The sequence below is a fragment of the Meriones unguiculatus genome, chromosome 2 (assembly GCF_030254825.1).
Source record: "Meriones unguiculatus strain TT.TT164.6M chromosome 2, Bangor_MerUng_6.1, whole genome shotgun sequence".
Classification (NCBI taxonomy): Eukaryota; Metazoa; Chordata; class Mammalia; order Rodentia; family Muridae; genus Meriones; species Meriones unguiculatus.
In genome coordinates this window covers 7,164,119-7,180,985 of record NC_083350.1, presented here as the reverse complement: position 1 = coordinate 7,180,985, position 16,867 = coordinate 7,164,119, and the positions used below count along the sequence as shown (strand labels likewise).

Sequence of the window (16,867 nt, the reverse complement as noted above, 5' to 3'; positions counted from 1 at the left end):
TCACTGTGGGTGGGCCACCCTGTGCAGGCAGTGCTGGGTTATGGAAAAAGCGAGCTGAACAGCTTCTGGGGAGGAAGCCAGCGAGCTGCATGGTCTTTGCAGCAGCCCTTGCCTCCAGGTTCCTGCCCGCAATGGTGCACTGTTTTCTCCCCCTGCACTGCTTTTGGTATTTATCATAGTGACAGAGACCTGACTAGGACACCCAGGCAAACACAAATCTACTCCTGTCTCTCTAAGCTGCCCTGCTCCTGACAAGTGTTGATGGAATCTCCTCATGGAGCTTGTGTCACTTCATAGGCTATTGTAGGAGGCTCTCCTTTGCCGCAGCCCTCTCTCTTCTTTTACCATGTGATGGTGCAGCATCCAACACGAGTCACATCTCTCCACCCCATCCTTCAAGGGAGTGGATGTTAGGGCGCCTTCACTCTGTGGCTCACAGGAATAGCAGTGTGTGCAGCCTTGTGTACAGTTTTCATGCAAGTATGCTTCCGTCTCTCCTGGGGATACACCCGAGCGTGGGCCTTCTGGGTCTCATGGAAATGCTACCATCGTCACCAACAGCCTGACTAGCCCCCAGCACTGTCTGCACCGTGCAGTTTGCCAGCGTCACCACCGCTTGTCACAGTCCACAGCCATTCCAGCCGGGATGCGCGCACTGTGGCTTTGTCCTTCCCTAGAGCTGAGGCATCTGAGAGGGATTTAGGGCTCTGCATATATTTCCTCAGTTCTCTTTCAAGTTGGGTCACTTGTCCTAGGCATTTGTGCTGGCTGGTCTCCTGTCATTAGACACACAGACTAGCGTGCTCTGAAAGGAGGGGCTCTTAGCTCAGAAAATGCCTCAATAAGATCTAGCTGTACGGTGTTTTCTTAGTTTGATGGGGAGGGCCCAGCTCACTGTGGGTGGTGCTGTCCGTGGGCTGATGGTCCTGGGTTCTACAAGAAAGCAGGCTGAGCAAACCATGTGGAGCAGGTCAGTAAGCAGCACCCCTCCACGGCCTCTGCACCAGCTCCTGCAGCAGATTCCTGCTCTGCTTGAGTCCCTGTCCTGACTTCCTTTGATGATGAACAGTGCTGTGGAAGTGGAAGCCGAATACACCCTTTCCTCCCCGTGGTATTTCGCCACAGCAATCCTAACTCTAGCCACAGTGTTCCTACTTGCCTTGCATGGATGTTTTAAATTCAGGTGTCACTAACCATAGGCCTGGAAGGATAGGAGTCCCGGCACCAGACCAGTGCCCTCCCCGCAGACAGGCTGAGCAACTGCTGAGCACTGCCTGTGCCCTCTCTGGAACCAGCTGAGAGCTGCGAGTTGACACACACCCCTGCAGCGGTAGCTGCCTCGGATTGCGGGCTTCCTCCATCCGTCCGTGCTGCTCAGACACATTCCTACCAGTGCGGGGATTTCTGAACAACAGGCAATTATTTCTCCTGATTCTGGAGACTGGAATTATAAGATCAGGGAATGTACATTCCAACAAGGGCAAAGAGACATATTCTTGGCATCCCAATTTACTACCACCCCAGATACTGTACTCCAGGAAAGGTCAAAGGACGCTTGACTTTGGGCCCCTTTAGCCACAAGGAGTCCCTTTGCCAGAAGCCCCCATTCCCCTAGCAAATGTTCCCTTGGGTTCTCTTGCCAGAATTACACCATTTGCAGATATCTAAGCATGGAAAGTGGGGTCACCAAAAATTGGCTTAAGATCTCTCTTTACTCTCTTTTCCAAGACCAGGCTTCCAGCTGGTTTCCTGTAGTCACTGGCCATGTTCAAGGTTTGCAACATACAGGATGGAGGTGGGGGCCTGTGTGGACGGTTGGTAGGCCCAAGAAAGTCTTCATCCAATAAGATGGGAGGCCATGGGAACCTAGTCAAGATGGACAGCTTGGCAAAGCTGCTGTGCAAGGTATGGTGTCCATGCTGGAACCCAGGGAAGGCACAGTTCTTGTCCAAGGAAATTCAAAACCAGCATGGAACAAATATGCACTACGCGATAACCAGTCTTAGCTGAATGAATGAATGAATGAATGGCTCCAACTCTGCTTGTTGTGTGTGTTTAATATTGTCTTTGTGACAGGGCCAGGAGCCATGACTGACCGTAAGTGAACACTTTGGGCTGTACACCGTACTGCCTTGTGACTCTATGTACACTGTTCCTGTGGCCCTCGGCCTGTGCACTCTCTCTGAACATCATTCGTTATGTGAGGCCTGTCGAGGTTATGTTTATACATAGACCGAGTCTGTCCAGAAACTCACAAATTTACAGCTTGTCACAGCTAAATTTTGTGAAGAAGAAAAATGAAAAAAAAACTTAGTTTGACACTCAACATTATAATAAAATTTTCAGTCTCCCTTTGGACAAAGAATTATGAAGAACAGAACAATTGTTGAAGATGCCGCGCCATTTCACAAGGCAGCCATCCTGGAGCGACCAGAATGAAGGAAGTCTTTCCCACAGCATACTGATGGGGCTCATAGATTTTTAAGAACTATGCTGAGACCTATACATTTTAGAAACATATGTGAATTCAAAACAACTCTGCTTCTAATTGCTACTGTCGCTGAGAGGCTGAGCAATGGCCCCAGGATTTAGCTTTTCAGTGGACTGTGCTGCAAGGTTACGCGGTTGTACGCAAAGGAGCAGTTTCTGCTGCTAGAAAATCTCCACATTCAAGGCCTTGCTTTTAGGACTCTTTCCGTCCTGCAATTTGTCGCCTACGAAGGCGTCTTGTCCTTTCTGTCACACCATTGGCATTCTCTACACAGTGTATCTGCGTAGAAACGGTATCTTTCCGCCTAAAGAAGTAGGCGGTGGCTTTTGGCCTGCAGTGCAGTGTGGGCATCTGTCTCTTTTGGATGTCCACAGAAGGGAAAGGTGTTTCCTGGCCAGTTTTGGGAGTTACACTCAGGGTCTCACAGGCTCTATGTTCTGCCGTTGAGCTACACTCTCTGAAGTAATTTTTTTTTGATGTAACGACTAAAAAGTTTTTCAATCAAAAGTATTTTTGTTGTTTTCATTTTTCCTCTGACTTACAATTCTTAAAAACAAATAGTAGGTGAATTATTTGCTATGAAGATATGCTCCCTGAAGTAACTTGTCTCTGAGACACTGTAAAGCTTTTCAGCCTATTGTTGAGTTTCATACTTTTTTCCTCAGACTTCAGTCACAAAACATTTTAGAAGCTACATGGTAGTTTTCTGTTACTGAAACAAACTCTTGAGATAATAAATTTAAAAAGAAGAAAGGCTTATTTTGGCTCATAGTTTAGATGGTGTCAGTTGCTCATTGGCTGGCATCTATAAACAAAACATTATGGTTGGGCTCTTGGAGGAGTCTGCTCATGTCATGGCAACTTGGAACAACAACAACAAAAGAGACAGGGCTCCACAGTGCACTTCCAGGGTACCACCACTGACCTAACTTCATTGTAGGCCTTACCTCTTAATGGTTCTCCAGAGCAACAAGCTAGGGACTGGGTGCTTAATGTGTGGGCATTTGAGGGCACTCTTAGGATCCAAACCATGACGCATTCTCCTCCTACAGATGCGCAGTGCAATGCATGGAAGGTCCTGAAATTCACAGCTATCTGTACCATTAACGTCCCTGTGACTTCAGACAGCAAGACAGGGAGGGGTTAAAACTGCACAATCATGAATGACAAGGAAACGTGACATTACTAATGGAAGCAGTACTGCACGCTTTAAAAAAAGAATCATCTGTTTTCCCTTTTTAAAAAGTCTCACTTATTTCTCTGTGTTTGCTTGCATGTATGTTTGCACACCACATGCACACACATGCATACAGGCATGCATGCCTGGTGCCAAGGGAGGCTGGAAGGTTCCTTGGAAGTTACAGATGGTTGTGAGCTTGTGTGTAGGTGCTGGGAACTGGGCCCTGGTCCCTTGCTGGAGCCGTGAGTGCACCTGACTGCTGAGACATCCAGTCCCATTTTATTTATTTATTTATTTATTTATTTATTTATTTATTTATTTATCTATTTATTTATTGACACAGGGCCTCACTATGCAGCTCAGATAGGTCTTGAAGTCGCCGCAGTCTTGGGTCAGCCTCCCAGATGCTAGGATTACATACAGGCTGCCCCCCCCCAGCAGCCTCGGTTTGTAGCCCTTGTGCGAATCTCCAGTTCTGTGGTTTAGTCTGTAAAAATCTCCTTGCGTTTTAATACAGGATGAGTGCGAGTATGCCTTTGTGTTTGGGGATGCAGTGACACTTCCTGACACTGAGAAGGGTAGGAGTTTAGCTATGTAACTACACTCTGAGAAAAAACTACCGCGCTTCTGTAGCTGTTCTAAAGGGCTGTTTCCTACAGTTGGAGATATCAGCAAACCGTATTGGAAGCTCTGCTAAGGAGTACACAGTCTAGAGCCGATGCTTGGCATCAGTCTGCCTGTTTCCTGCCCCACTCCGAAGCCGGGTGAACAACTGCAGCAGCTCAATTGCAGCTTAAGAAAGGGCTGCGGGGGAGGGGTTGGGAGGAGAAGGGTCTCCTTTCCACCCTGCTGGAGCGGGTAATTTACTCTCTGGGAACAGGGGGCACGGAGACCACCACTTTGGTTTAAGGCTGGCTTTCACATTGCCAGTCCCCTACTTAGGGCCGGTGTGGCGACTCAGAGCGACTCCCCTGCCCCCTCCCCCCTCCAAGAGACAACTGAGCGGCCCCTCCCCCTCGGCGCCCGGTGACAGGCCTGCCCAGCCCTGCGGGGAGAGCCGGGTGAGGGGCGGCCCCTCCTCTCTGGGGTCCCTGGCTTTTGTAAATTTGTCAGCCCATCCGTGAACTTTGTTTGAACAGAGTTCGGCACTCAGTGGAGGATTGCTTCGTGTTACAGCGAAGCACATCTCTCTGTATTTACTTTAAAGAAAGGCTTTCTGGAAGCCGAAGGGTTTAAGCCGCAGGAAATAAAGAAGGCAAAGTGTTGGTCCGGAGCCTGCTCGGAGGACAGCGGTTCCTGGGAGGCCTCCCGCTCTGCGCACCCAGGAGCGGCTGGGGAGGCAAGAGGCCAAGCTGGTCAGCCCTGGAATTCAACTGCACCAAGTCAAAAGTGCTGAGGCCGGGAGGAAGCGCCCCTGCTGGAGTCGGCCGGGGACAGGAGCTCAGCGCGTGCAGGCTCTCCCTGGACAAGTGCTCAGAGAAAAGGGGCAGGGTCTCACCCAGGAGCATGGAGGCAGTGTGTGCTTCTGTGGGTGTGCTTCTGTGCTTAGGGACACAATCCTAGGTCTGTACCAACAGTGTTCTATAAAGATGGGCGGAAAAAAAAGCACCATGGAAAACAGGAAAGATTTTGAAGGCGATTGACGTTTGCAGAGCATTATTGCAATGTAAGAGAGGGCGTATTCTCAGACATCTTACATTTTAATACGGTTTGATGCCGTTGGCTGCAACAGCAAGTACCTGGGGGAGAGATCTGTGCCATGAAGAATCTACCTGTCTCCATGCTGACATACCCAGAAAACAACCTTAAATGACTTCACATTAGCTTCTCTTTTATTTCAAATAACACATATTTTTGAGTATGGACATGCAGGGTGCCTCAATGGCTGACAACTCAGCAACCAAAGTTGCCCGCCACAAAGACTGACTGACCGGAGTCCAAGAGAACCCCACACTGGCATCCACGCTGCCCCCTCCCCAAATACGAATAAGTAAATGCAGTAAAAATCTTTATTTTAAAAATTTTTTTCAGCAAAATTTTTAAATTGGCAAATGTTGATTGCACATGGCCCTGGGTTTCACAAGGACACTTGGATACAAGCATATAAGGTATTTTGAGCACATGCCCCACCCCCTCCTCTTGCCACTCCTTCCCTCTCCTCTCAGTCCCTTTGTTCTGCTAGACAGTTCCATTTCTTGTTCACAGTGACTCCCACTTTTCACATAGTCAGTATAAATTTTTGCTAAGTTATAAGTTGATTATTTTGCCTCTACACAGTAATGAGGAAAAAGTAGGAATCTCCCCCTTTGGTCACAGCGCTGGGAATTCAGCCCAGAGAGTCTCCGTTTTATGGGCAGCACACATCTTGTAAAGACTGCTTCCATCTTGGCTTTCCACACTGGCTGGGTGCTCAGAGGCTTCCATTGCCCCTCACCTACCAGGGTGCCCTGCACTAACCCTGGCTGAGTCCATATACACGCCGCTTCATTCACTTTCTCTAATTTTATATATATATATATATGTGTGTGTGTGTGTGTGTGTGTGTGTGTGTGTGTTGTTTGTTTAAAATTGGAGGCAGGTTCTCACTATGCAGCCGAAGCAGCCATGAGCTCACCATCCTCCTGCCTCAGCGTTCTGAGTGCTGGGATTACAGTTGTGTGCAGCCAGGCCACATGTATTTTTTTTTTTTTTTCATAAAGCTGGTTCAACTTCAAGAAAGTAAATGAACAAGATCTATAGAGAGGTGCTCCACCCACAGTGCAGGTGCCCTGCTCACCGGGGGTCCAGAGGGTGGTCAAGTGGTAAAAGTTCTGATGGGAACAGCACACCGGGAGGAGGGGTTCGGAATACATCACAGAACTTATGCAAGTGCAGATGGCCGGTAAATAGTAGATATGGAGTTTGTGACTGTCAAGAGAAAATCTGCCCTGGCTTTGTCCTTTATAAAACTGCCGTTTTACCAGCAAGGCTGAGGCGTCTGTGAGAGGTTATAACACACTGTGGCCAAGGCTGCTGCATTCCGCCTCAGCCCTGCCCCTTGCCAGCTCTCCCCCCTGGGGGAACTTGGAACCTCTCTGTTGGCATCTGACAAATGGGCTAACAGTATTCTCTTCCTTCTGGGTTACTGTACCAGAGTAAATGGCACAAAGTAAAAGTGTTTATGGGATTCCCACTAGGTATAACCAACCTTTTGACATCAGCTAAGAACTGCAAAATTGACCTAAAAAAAAATCACACACACAAATCTCATTATGTCTGAAGTTTACAGTTTTGTGTTGGGCTGGATTCACAGCTGTTCTTGGCATATGTGGCCCGCAGGCTGTGGATTATGCAATAAGCACACAATCAATTATTTTTCAAAATTAGCACTTGATTTAATGCCTGGCCTCAAGTAGTAAATGTGGCATCAATGAACAAATGTACAGTTATGAAAGAGTAGCAAACATCGAGTTACACTTTTGGTATAATACTCATTTTATTATTATTATGTGATTTTTTTAAAAAACAGGGTTTCTTTAGGTATCCCAGTTTGGCTTTGAATTTGTATCTTACACTGACCTCCTTAGCACTGCCATTTTGCTTGGTCTTACTATCTTGTTTAAATGGTTGCTGCCAGTGTGAAATACTGGGAAAGTGTTTGATGGGCAAAGTATTTTTAATGATCCACCTCTATTTTCCCCACATTTCCCATTGGTCCTAGAATGCTGTCACAAGGACCAGAAGTGCGAAAGTGGGGGCTTGTGCGTTTTTAACTCAGTAGAGACTAAAGCGTGTGTCTCTGAAAGATTCCAGGTGGACTCCCAAATTTGTCTTCACACCTCTTGGGTACCCCTGGAGCACCATGACCCATGCAAGAGTGGCTCACTTCTTCACTGACAAGAGAGCAGGCTGGGCTCAGGCTCCAGAGAATCCAACCCTTCCTAAAGCTCCTGTTGGGGCCGGGAGGCTGGAGGTTACTTAGACCACCTATGTTTCTCGATCCATCTCCAGTGCCTGGCACATCAATGTCTCAGTTTCTTTATGTTTATATGCTTTAACATATTTCATCAATGTTTCTGCTCCTTTTTTTTTTTTGGCAGGGTTGTGTGTGAGATTTTATTTTAAAAGAAGTTGTTCATAAGCCATAAATAAACTCTAAGAATTCTAACCAGAGAGAATTTGACTCAAAGCAGGCCTCTCTTGGCTCCTTGTAGACATAGGCCTGCTGGTACCACCGGGTAGAAATAGCTGCTGGATTCCTGCTGTTGCTTAGAAGGCCTGCAGAGACTCAGACAGCCAGAGGGGAATCAGACATTGTGGGTCACAGAAAAATTCCTGAGGTTCGTTTTCAGTGGAGTTCTAGCCATTTCATTAACAAGTTTATTATTGCCTTTTTCAAATGACTTGCTTCCATTTATAATTATTTTCCCCCAGTGTTGATAATTGAATCCAAGGCTGTGTGTGTGTATGTGTGTGTGTGTGTGTGTGTGTGTGTGTGTTTGCCAGTCAGCTGGGTAGCCAAGCATTTACCAGGAACCTTCTATTTAGCCCACTTCTATCTTTCTTTAGGAAGCAAAATTACATGCAGCTACAATCTCTAACATGGATGAGCCTTGAGGACATGAAGGAAGTGAAATTTTACTAGTTGAACAGGACAAAGTACTGCAGGATCCCGGGGCCCCAAGAGGCAAATGCAGAGGCAGAAAGTAGGTGGTGAATGCCAGGGGCTGGGGGGAGGGGAGGGAGAACACAAGTATTTAATGGCTTCCAGTTTCTTTTGGAGTGATGAAAAAGTTCCAGGCATGCACTTGGAGATACTTACACAACTTTGTGAAATGTGCCAATTGTACAATTAAAAACGGTTAAAACTGTTCATTTTTTGTTTTGTTACTGAGGCCTCCCAGTCACTGTACCCAGTTTATCAACACAATGTCCTGAGTTCCTAATTTGGGCAAGTTTCCTGTGTCCTGTGACAGCTGACTTTCCTCTTACTGACCCCTCTGAGCCCCTGCTGCTGTCCTTTAAACTGAAGTGTCACATCTCAGGGAAGGGCTCTTTAGATTGTCTCCCCTTTCAGTAAAGTGTGCCTAGCCTACCACAGTGAAGGAGGCAGGGCCGCTTCCCTTATTCTCTTTTCAGTTCTGTTGGGAAAGTTCCCGTCAATGTGCACATGTAATCAGTTATGCATGGCGACATCTAATGAGATTTGGGGGCTGAGACAGTCGAGGGTTTTGCTGCTGTAAGGGTGTGTGGTGTTAATAGGCCACAACCTGCCTGCTGAGGAATTAACATGCTGTGGGATTATGAGAGAAGTTAGCAGTGAAAACAGCCCCTCTTTCCCAAACATGGGGATCCTTTCAGAAGAGAACACTTATTGAATTTGTCTCTCCTTAAATGAATTCTACTCCGTGGCCCCATTCCTTTTATTCTTCAAACCGTTATGACCCACATCTGTGGAGCTCTGGATCGGCTATTCTGAAGCCAGCTGTTGCTGGGTCTTTTAGTTAGGATGAAATTAGGAACAGACTCCAGGGTCGTCTACCTGCTGTGAAGCCACCAAAAACTGCAAATAGTGAGAAAATATAGCTGCCTGGCTTAAACAGTCAGGGCAGTTTCCACAACATCTGTGCCTCCGCTGGGATGGGGCTGGCTCTGTGATTCAACTGTGTTATTTGCTAATGCTACCTGTTGTTGTGACCCAAAAGAAAAGCACAGCAGAAATCAGTAGGAGAAAATCTATGTGGCAGTAAGAGTAGAATATGGCAGGGTGCAGACGTTTAGGGTTTATTTTGTTCGTTTTTTCACTCCCGTGGGAAAAAAATCGAGGAAAGAAAATGATGATTCTGTGAGAAAATTCTCAAGATTTGTGCACTGGGCAAGGATGAGTAAAGCATTCTTGCCATCAGACACATGGGTACAGTTTGTACAGAAGCGTCAGGCTTAGGTCCAGTAGACGGCTGAACAGATCTTCACAAGTGTTTGAGAGAACATGAAGATCTCAGCTTTGATTAAATCAGTGACCCTGAATTATCTGGCATATAGATGACTACACAGAAGAAGAGGGATCTAAGTTAGGAGCCTCTTAGTGTAAACACAGGACTATCTGGGCACAATTCCCTTCAGAAGTGGTTGTGTGTGTGTATGTGTGTATAAGAAATACAAGGCTTCTTTTCTACCAGTCAGACCTTAAATAGAATGAAATGTAAGAGAATAGAGACAGTGTAAACCAACATGAAAAACTTCTCAAGATATCAACTCAGATGGCTTGCCTTCGGAAGAGGCACAGTGTCACCCTCCTCCAAGGGGTCACCATGTGGTGTTAACTTTCTATTAACACAGCCATGCTGAGGTGCTAGCCCTCCTTCCTCTGCATTCTCAACACACGATTCTGAGTTCTTTAAACTCCATGGGAAGGGAAGATTTTTCAAAAGCTCACCAAGTTAGGGGTGGGGCACTATTTCTGAAATAGCAGCAAACACCCAATTTCTTTCTTTCTTCTTCCAATTTTCTTTCACATAAAATGTTTCTCATTCCCAACAGTTTATCCATGCACCTCTCATGGAACAACCAAGAACACCCGTTGGCAATGAAAATCAAATTTAGACTGCGGTCCCTCTGAACTCCTGTCTTTAGACATTCATTCCCTCTGTACACTGAAGTTAGTTCACAGAGCAAGAGATTGCCCTTTCTTGGGTCACTATGCCACTCTCCTTTCTGAGCTATAATTCACAGTCTTAACGAATTCAAAGAGATGGGATTAATATTCACATGTGTGGTCCCTCCCCTCACAGGGCTCATGTTTGGGGCCTGCATACCCAGTACATGCTTGTAGTTTGCTGTGGATTTCATGCTCTGATACAGTTTCACTTCAGGCTTTCAGACAGGCAAGGCCTTTTCTTGGGGAATGGAGAGCTGCCTTCTACTTGTCTGAACACCCCCATCATGGAACAGCTTCCTCATCAAATCACTGGAAGGAGCAGCCTTTCAAAGGCTGAGCCAATCACTCACTAGGCAGCAGCAGAGGGGAGTTCCTGCTTTCTCTCTCTCCTGTTTCATCAGCCAGAAAGATCAGCCGCTTTAACGTTATGAATATCCAAATGTTAACCATTAACATTATGGCTGCTTTAAATAAATATCCTAATTTATCTAACCCTTTCAGAACAGGAGGAGCCCCATGCCTCCAGGGACTCCTAGGGGTGTGTATTTTGTTGTATAGAAGGTGTCCTAAATCTCGAATGGCTTAATATATACACACACATATCTATATATTTGAAGGTATAAAGCAGCTGCAGGATGGCTGCAGTATGGCAGTAGCACGGGACCGCTCTGGCATTCACTTTTACACCGTTGTTCTGTGTGTGTGGAGCAGCCCAGCCCTGGAGTACTCACAGTAAACAATGACAGGCTTTGGAGCAACCCCTGTAAAGCACGTTTCAACTTAGTAACAACTGGCTGGCCTTCAGGCCGCCTCCTCTATATTTGTGTCATGGGCGCCAGAATCTGACTCTTACCCGTCTCTCAGATTTCACTCTCAGATTTCGAATGTATTGTCCAGAAATGTGCAAGCACACCGACGGAAAGCACAATATTATTGCAGACAGAGGAGGCACTGGGTGAAATCACACGGGGTGGCTGAAGGGACTCTCTAGGCGGACTGAGTTTTCCGGAGAGGAGTTTTCTTTTTCTCTTTCTTACTGTTTACTGTTCCAACGCGTCAATTTTTCAACACATGGAAATTATTAATGCAACCTGTAGTCGGAAACCAGGCAAACGAGGCAGATAGAGGTTTCCTGCCTACCGTGGACTTCACTATGGAGGAGTATCGATTTAAAAACACTACCTCCCCCCCCCAAAAAAAAAAACCCTCAATTAAATTTTGTGCTACGCACATTTGAATCTGTATTGGAGATTGTACACGTACGCGCAACATCTACACAAGCTACTTATACTCTTGCCATTAGCTGAGTTGGGTGACGCTTTCCTTGTGCATTTTCACTGGGTATTGTAATGAATTGTGGGCACTTCAATAGTTCTCTGTGAATCAGACTTAAATGTGATTGTTCAGGAATACATCCCACTTAAGCATTCAGGCTGAAACCAGCAACAATTGGCCATGACCTTTAACATGCCTGCTTTCCAAATTAGCTCCGACCATTAATCACACGGAGCTTTCATTTTATGATTCGCGAGCAGTGCCTCCCGGGCCCCCGCCCTCTGCGCCCCCTCCTCGGCGGAAACACACGCACGCACACGGAAACATCTCCCTTCAGCCCGGCCCCCGCCCGATTGCCAGCTCTGCCAGGGTACAAGCGCCGCCCTTTGCAGCTCGTCCGCACAGGAGTTTCTATTGCAAAACCGGTAGCCAGGGAGGGCCCCCGAGCTGAACTAGCCGAAGGGGTTAGGCACCGGGAAAAGCCTCCGCCGAGGTAACCTCCCGGATCTAGGCGACGAGTGTCAGGCAGAGCTAACTCGGGCATCTTGGCCCCAGTGCATCTCCACTGCGGAGTTAACACGCGCAGCAGCCGAACAATATGGCCAAGAGCCTGGTGGGAGAAGACGGTGCCCCTCCGCAGGCCACGGCTCCCCTGGCCTACGTCACCGCGGATCGCGGGGCGCGCTCCCCGGCCCCTCCTCCTCCCTCCTCCTCCTGCTCCAGCTCCCCTCCCCCCACCCACAGCCCCTCCCTGCCAAGTACCAAGAAAGCCTGGGGGAGTCAAACCGAGGTTCCGATTCACAGACCCGATCTGCGGTCACCAACTCCGACCCTCGGGAAGTAGTAAGGGGGGAGGGGCTGCGCAAATGAAGTTTTCGGGACCAAAGTGAAATGAGTTGAACTTCGAGGACACAAGTAAACAGCCTCCGTGACAAACAGGTCGAAGCTCCGCGCGGCCCCAGAGTTGCCCGGTTTTTCTCGGGGCATGCGGACTCCCAGACTCGCCCCCTGAAGTTCGGGGCCCCCGCGCCCCTCTGAGCCCGCGGGCAGGGTGGACACGAGTTAGTGGGCTCGAGGCGTCCAGGTGCCTGAGCAGGCTGGACATGCATCCCAGGCACGTCTGCACGTATGGATGTGTGTGTGTGCGGGTGTGGTGTAAGCGAGTAAACAGCCTCCAGGAACTGGAGCCGTGGCAATCTGAGACCTGAAGCTGAGGGGCGACCACTGGCCGCCGACGTCGTGATTCGGTGCCATTAGGGGAGACATTATCTGGGTCTGAGTCATCGCGAGCCTCCAGACTTTCTCTGCAGTGTGGCAGAACTTTGTGCTGATGAGACAATAGTGGAGCGTGTGCGTTTCCTACAGGGCAGACCTTTCCCGGGCTGGGGGAAGCCTCGGGCCTGCTCCGGCCGGCCGGGGAAGCCGGGTCCCCTCCTCCGCGCCGCACAGTCCCCACGAGCCCCGCCGGCGCCTGGGCCCCCGCGGGGCCGCTGCGTCCCGAGCGTGCGCGCGGCGCGGCGCGCGGAGGGGGGCCGGGCGCGTGGCGGGTCCCGCGCGCCCTCGCGCGTCCCCCGCGCCCGGGCGCAGCTGGCGCGCTCGGTCTGGAGCAGCGCTCGGCTCCGCGCCGCGGGCGCTCGGCTTCACCTTCAGATGCGCGGGGCGTGCGCGTCCTCCTCCTCCTCCTCCTCCTCCTCCTCCTCCTCCTCCTCCTCCTCCTCCTCCTCCTCCTCCTTCTCCCGGGGCCGGCCGCCTCCCCCCGCCAAGGTAGGGGCCGTGGGGCGGGGGCGCGTCCTGGCCGATCGGAGGGAGGACCGGCGACAGGCATGGCCGGGAGGGTCGAGACCCAAAACGTGCTCAGGACCCTGCGGGTGCCTCGTGGGGTGGGGGCGCGCTGGGCAGGGGGCGCGCCCTGTGGAAGGTCGCTGGCGCCAGGAGGGCGACTTGGCTTTCGGTGCTGGTAGTTACTCCGCTCTGCAATTCCAGGAGAGGCGAAGATGAAACTTCGGGCGGCGGGGCGAGCGCCCGGGAGGAGGCTTTTACCGCAGTGAAGGGGCGGGGTGGGGGCCGGGGTGGGAGCGCGGAAGAGGCTCTGGCTTTGTACACTTCGTCAAAGGCGACGCGGGAGGAGGGGAGCTCGGATGCGCTCTCATCCATTAGGAGACAAAGAGCAAATTGCCTTACTTTAAAGTAAAACGCTCTGGCTAATGAAGGTGGGTGATGGGCGGCGGGGCTGGAGGAGCCGTTTCAATTATTAAGGGTTTGGCGGAGGGGATCGATGCCTGTGGGCACGGAGCCGCTGCCGAGGGGACGTGTTCGTGTGTTTGTGTTTGGTGGAGGGTGTTCGCACTGTCCCCTCCCGGAGCTCCTGCCCGTCAGCAGGGAGATCCGAGTGACCCCAACACTGAAGAAGTGGGCTCTCGGGAAAGGGAAGTTCTGGTAGGGGTGGGGGCGGGGGCGCGGCTCTGGAAGTGACTTGGAGTGGGGTGGGAAGGAGATCCCTGCGCGGCGGGACTCCACGCAATTGCGGTTCGCCTTGCTGGGCGCAGAGTGGGGGCGGGGGACTTACTGATAGCCAATGTAAATGTGTATATGTGTAAACACACATACACACGAATTACACCCGGTGAGCGAAAGAGAAGAACTCAGTGGGATGTGTGCTGCGGGGGTGGGGTAAGGTTTGGAACGGCGCCTCCTCTGCCATTTCCAGGGAGAACATACCGAATAGTTAAGATCAGTATTCAGATTAAACCACCTCGTCAAGTTTTAGAGAAACTTTGTCTGAACAAGTTTGTCAGAAGCGGGGTCCTCGGGCCAGCGGTCCAGGGAGGAAGACCCGCGTGCCAGGACTCTCAGGCTTTGTGAGAGTCCTGCACTTAGGACTGCAGAGAAGCAGCCTTTTACCCGAAAAATGTGGGTCTGTAAGTCAGCCGCATCCATCACCAGCGTTAACGAGCGGCCGCCCAGCCCAGTCCACCAGCCCCCAGCTCCCGGCTGTGTGTGCAGCTAACTCCCTGCCTGGCTTGCTGGCGAAGAGTCCCTTGGCCTCCGGGTGAGCACACATCAACTTGCTCGGCCCTCCTCTTTAAATATATTCATTCGGTGTCTTATTTAATCCAGATGCACAAAAAGCCATTTACTGCTGCATTGTTGGTTTACATTTTTTTTTTTTTTTGAAAAGGCGACTGGTGTAACCTGTGGAATTTGAAATGCAAATAAAAGCCTGTGGGAGTTGAGGCAGAACAAATCGGCACTTATAAATGAAAAAGATTTAATGTCTTTGAAATCATTGCAGGAGGAAAAAAAAAAACTGGAGGGGAGTGCTAACCCCCCCAGAGTGGATTGTGACGTCAGGTCTTTTTGGAATAGATGTTATTTTTAAGGTCCTGAAGCCCGGGTATGTGAAGTGCTTGACAGGAAAAACAGATTACAAGATTAACATCTGTTAACATGATCGTTTATCTCCAGCCAAAAATAGGTCAGTTCTTTCTTAAGGAAACAAGCTTGCTTCACCATGCTTAAATAATAAAATAACGACTCTAAACATTAGGGACGAACATTGGCTATAATATGACACCTGAGAACATTTTTAAATTATTAAATCACTCAACGGCCAAAGTCCTTTTTGGGGTGTTGAGAACAACTCTACCCTGAGTCTACCCGCCCCATGACTCCCCCTCCGTCTTCCTCGGGGCTCCCTGCTCCCGCTGCCCGTTTTCCTTTTCGTCCATTGTGGAAGCAAAGGATTTATTTAAATGGAATCCTCTGACTCGGGCCTCGTTAGGGAGACTAACTCTGCATAGATGGCTAACTTTCAGAGCTCTGCTGTTGTTTTACCATTAAATGGAACGACAGGGAGGGGAGAGAGAGAGAGAAAAAAGAAACTGCCTTGCAATTTCTCCCAGCCCCCTGGGTGTGAGTGACGGCTGGGTCGGCCAATCCGCAGCAGCTTTCTCTATCCCGGAGGTAATTTGGGGTGTGTGTGTGTGTGGGAGCGCGCGCCGCGCGCGCCCGCGCCCGTGTGTCGGCACAGTGCGGCCAGCCGCGCGCATCCGCAGGCTCCCGCATTTGCACAGATGTGTGCTGTAGACGTGGACACGCTTTTATCCAAGTCTGTCCAGCTAGATGCGCACGCAGCAGGCCAAGTGGAGACCCTGCCCCCTCCCAGCGTCTTCCTGTGAAGACTGGGCAGTAGAGACACTTTCGGATTCAAGCCGAAACCCGCCGCTCGGGAAGGAGAGAGGAAAGACTGATAACACTTCTCGGCCATTGGGGACTCGGGAGCGGCTCCACCCGCCTGGTCCAGGCGCCGGTGGGGGCGCGCTGCAGCCGCTGGCCGGTGGCAAATGTGCAGAGGTTGTGGGTTGCTGAAAAAGACGTTAAGTCCCTGTAAAAGTGAAGGGCGCCGTTCGTCTTCCAACTTCCAATTGCATTTTCTCACGGGGAGAGATACTTAGGCCATGGTAAATTCTGGAAGGCGAGCCGCTCTCGGAGAATGAAAGTTCTGGTGTTCGCCGGTCCTGCCCGCGCTGCGCCCTGGCTGCGTCCTCTCCGCACAATGGGTACATTCACGGGCAGGGTGTCCCGGGCCACACCGCGCTGCCTGCAGTCTGAATCCGCTGCACTCTTCTCAGGAACATCCCTGGCGACGGATGGGTGACTTAGTGCCACACTCACTTGGGGACTTGAACGCGCTGGACCTGGCCGCCTAGTTCGCGTTTGGGGAGCTGGGTGGGCTGCCTCGCGATTCACGAGTGGCAGTGGGGATGATGCGGTGTTGGGTTAAATTCACGCGTGAGCGTCCCTCCCCTTGGCGGTCAGCCCTGCGGTGCCACAGACCTCGGAAGGCACAGTGTCCACACCCGGTGCGCAGTGTCTGGCTACACCGAGGTCACCTCGAGGCCGCCCCCGCCCCGAGATTTCCAACTCGGTCACTAGGTGTTGCCAGTCCGCGTGTGCCCTCCTACGCGGGCCGTATCCACCCAACCGGATCGCCACCCCTCTGGGCCGGCCCTCGCTCCAATCTCGGCGCGCCCGCGGCTTGAGGAATGGGTATGTCGCTGCATTAAATCATTCCTATTTCTGTGTATCCCGGCGTCCCGGCGCCGCTGGGGGGGCGTGGGCCCGGGTGGCTGCGGAGGGGGGAGCGGAGGGCGGGGCGCGGGGGCGGGCCGCCACCTGCCCGCCCCGGAGGCGTGGCGTGCGCCCGGGGGCGGGACACCCACCTGCCCGTCCCGGGGGCGGGGGCGGCGGCCGCTTGCTGCCGGGCTGCGGGGGCGGGCGGGGG

The 16,867-nt window shown here is 50.8% G+C and overlaps 1 protein-coding gene across 3 annotated transcripts in view; it reads left to right on the top strand.

Moving 5' to 3' along the window:
- Positions 1-13,150: 13,150 nt before the first annotated feature.
- The window catches only part of Znf516 (zinc finger protein 516), an 86,853-nt gene continuing 83,136 nt past the window's right edge, over positions 13,151-16,867 (top strand). Inside the window, exon 1 of one of the 3 annotated variants that reach the window (XM_060376983.1) lies at positions 13,151-13,347. The gene's annotated coding sequence lies outside the window, so the exon portion shown is untranslated. Of the gene's footprint in view, positions 13,348-13,662; positions 13,794-14,182; positions 16,633-16,867 lie in introns of those variants that run through there. The other 2 variants (XM_021656426.2, XM_021656427.2) reach the window with 2 other exon arrangements.